This window comes from Arvicanthis niloticus, chromosome 10, assembly GCF_011762505.2.
Source record: "Arvicanthis niloticus isolate mArvNil1 chromosome 10, mArvNil1.pat.X, whole genome shotgun sequence".
In the NCBI taxonomy this organism is placed as follows: Eukaryota; Metazoa; Chordata; class Mammalia; order Rodentia; family Muridae; genus Arvicanthis; species Arvicanthis niloticus.
Window position 1 is genome coordinate 18129893 of NC_047667.1, and position 3413 is coordinate 18133305.

A 3413-nucleotide genomic window follows, 5' to 3' on the forward strand; every position below is an offset into this window, starting at 1 on the left:
GAAAATATATAATTTCTCAACTATGTAAAACATAAGGATGCAATATGAATTGTATAAGTAGCTTCACAGATTTAAAGGAACAGAGGCAGCTGCACTATGAACCAACTTGTCAGAAAGATACTAAAGAAGGAGATAAAGAGATTTAGGGAGTAGTGATTGCAGAGCAAGATCCCACACAGCTAGCTTATTGTCTGTGCTTAACAAAGGCAGGCAGATCTCTGAAATCTTTTGCAATGTTAAAAACAATGTGTGCTTGCTGGCTCCTAAGAATCAAGGGGCTGGGGTCATGGGTGCTAATTCATGTGATAATCAAAAGGGAACCTGGGGTAACATCTTAGGGTTTTACTGCTATGAACAGACACCATGACCAAAGCAACTCCTATAAAGACAATATTTAATTAGGGCTGACTTACAGGTTCAGAGGTTCAATCCATTATCAGCAAGGTGGGAGCATGCTGTAGGATGAGCTGAGAGTTCTACATTTTGTTTTGAAGGAAAACAGAAGACTGGCTTCCAGGGAGCTAGGATCAGGGTCTCAAAGCCCATGCCCATAATGACACACTTCTTTCAACAACGCCACACCTACTCCAACAAGGCCACATCTCTTAATAGTGCCACTCCCTGGGCCACAGGTAATGACTGAATTGATATTTAAATAAAAGACTGGGTTTTGATCTGCAAGAGATGAGCTAACCAGAGAGCTTTTAGAATTACAAGAGAAAGCTGTCTAGAGCAGAGAGCTGTCTAGAAAGCTGTCTTGAACAGAACATAGGCCGTCATCTTGGACCCACAATTTGATCTAGAGTTGTTTATTTCTCCACTCTTTAAGCCAAGGCTGGTCCTTGGCAAATCCCCAACAACAGATGCTATAGAAATGTGGAACGCTTCACACATTTTTGTGTCATCCTTGCACAGGGGCCATACTAATCTTCTCTATACTGTTTCAATTTTAGCGTATGTGCTACAAATATTAGTGAATGTTAATTCACAGCTAGGCATTACTTTATACGCAGGAATATAATGAAACTCCCAACAGTCCTGGAGCTTAACTCTAGAGAGGTTGCAAAGCTGATGAAAGGAGATATGGTATGCATTTGCTTGTCAGGATAAAAGTTACCAAACACAGACTTAGATAATAGCATTCTGTTGTTCATTGCCTGAGGAGCCTAGAAGTACAGCATCAGGGTGTTCATGGATGCTGTAGTTACTTTCCTAGTTACTGTGACAAAAATTTCTGACAAAAACAACTTAAGAAAGGAAAGGGTTATTTTTAGCTCACAGTTTTAGAATATAGTTCATCATAGCAGGAAGTCATAGAGGTGGCAGTGAGTGGTGGCTGGTCACATTGTATCCACATCCAGGAAGCAGGGAGAAATACTAGTGTTTAGCCTGGTTTCCAATTTTTATTCAGTCCAGGACGCCCGTCTATGGAACAGAGTCCTCCACATGTAGGGCTGATATTTCTATATCAATTAACCCAGTCTAGCAATTCTTTCACAGATATTCCCAGCCATTCATCTCCTAGCGGATTCTAGATCCTCTTAAGCTGAAAATCAATATTAACTTTTACAACAAGGTTAGCTTCTTTGAGATCTCTCTGCTTGGCATCTTCTTGTGCCATTACATGCCAGTCATCCCTTTGTCTAGACCGACGTCCAAGTCTTCTCTTGTTGGATTAGGATTCATCCCAAATGATCTCACTTTTGCTCATTACTTCTTTCAAGTAGATTACATATGTGGTTGTATTCTGAGGTGCTAGGATGTAAGCATGTGAATTTCTAGAGGGCTACCATCCAGCCATTATATATCATAGAGCTAAAAAGTATATAGGTATAGCCCACGTTGCTTGTCTACCCATCATCTCTCTGATCACAGCAAGAAGAGTGGCTTTGGTTAACAGAGTGGCCCAAAGGGAACACTGGGTTTTTCTCTCTATGAAACCATAGAGACTATGTGATGATTAGACATATGGCCTAGGCATCATTAACATGAAATCCTAGGGCCCGGAGAGATGGCTCAGTAGTTAAGGATACATGCTGTTCTTGCAGAAGGCCTGAATTTAGCTTCCAGGGCCTACATTGGATGACTTTTAACTGACAGTAAACTCTAGTTCCAGGGGATTCAATGCTCTCTTCTGGGCTCTGCGTGCACCTAAACTCACATGCATATAACCACACACATTCACATAAACATTAATTTAGAAATAAAATAAATCTTTAAAACATGATGTACTAAACGTGCCCAGGCCTTGTTTGTGTGTTTGACATAGCTGACTGGTGATAAGTGAGTTATTTCTGTATACAACAGCTCAGGGAAAGTCTGCAGCCATTCCATGTGAGAGCACTAAAGCTGTTTATTTTCTCCGTTAATCACTTCTTATTTTGCTGATAAGGTTCTAGTGTGAGCACCTCCTGCTGTTTTATGTATTCTGTTGCCACGTGGCTCATTGGTTTCTCTTCATCTAAGCTTCTGTGATTTTACTGAACAAATCACTTTTCAGTGTCATGGTAAGTTCTGAGCATTCGCATGCCAAGCACGGACCCAAGCATGGACCCACTGAATCAAAACTCCTTTCTGTGCAGTGGCAGACTGGCTTTTTGAAAGAAGGTAAAGATTCTGTGATGGTGTATTCCAACTGTCAGCTTGACGAGTCATCTGTAAGACACACAGCTGGGGATATCTGTGAAGAATTATCTTGATTAGGTCAATGGAGGTGGGAAGACTCTCCCAAAATGTGGGGGGCACCATTCCATGGGCTGGAGTCCCGAACTGAATGAAAAAGGGGAAATCAAAGTGAGTTCCTGCATCTATTTCTCTCTGCTTCCCAACTGCAGATGCAATGTGATCACTTGTAATGGCACTGGGAATCCGGTGCTCTATTCTGGCCTCTGTGGGCATCTGTAGTCATGTGCACACCACATACATACACACACGCAATGTACACAACCAAATTTAAAGCTAAACCTTAAAAAAGAGAGAGAAAAGATTCAGATGTGTATCCCAGGAAACAGTTGGTCTGACCAGAGTTGCAAGTTTTTGGTTTGTGATTTCTCTGCCCTTTTCTTTTCTGATTTAAAAACCATTACTGAAACTTGTGTGTTCATTGACTGGCTCCTGAATCAGTGTTAATCCACTAACTGAAAATCTATTAGATACTTGGAGCTGGGTTTATAAGTGAACCCTTTTTAAAAAAAAAAATACCTGTATTAGTCTAGAAACTTCTGGAAGCAAATGCCAATAAAGGATTAAATATGCAAGGGTCTTACTTCAACTTCTTAAGCCTGCAGGGAGACCTCAAGAAGCAAAAGTTAACAAATCAAACAAAAACACGTTCTTTTCTCTAGTTATCTAGAGTCTAATCTCTCTGGGTGTATCTGCCCAGTCTTTTCTAACAATTGCTTATGGATACCCAA

At 40.8% G+C, this 3413-nt stretch overlaps 1 non-coding gene across 1 annotated transcript; it reads right to left on the bottom strand.

Annotated features, from left to right (window-relative positions):
- Positions 1-870: 870 nt before the first annotated feature.
- LOC117716697 (U6 spliceosomal RNA) lies at positions 871-974 on the bottom strand. The gene has a single exon (XR_004607795.1). It is a non-coding gene; the product is annotated as a U6 spliceosomal RNA (small nuclear RNA).
- Positions 975-3413: the final 2439 nt, after the last annotated feature.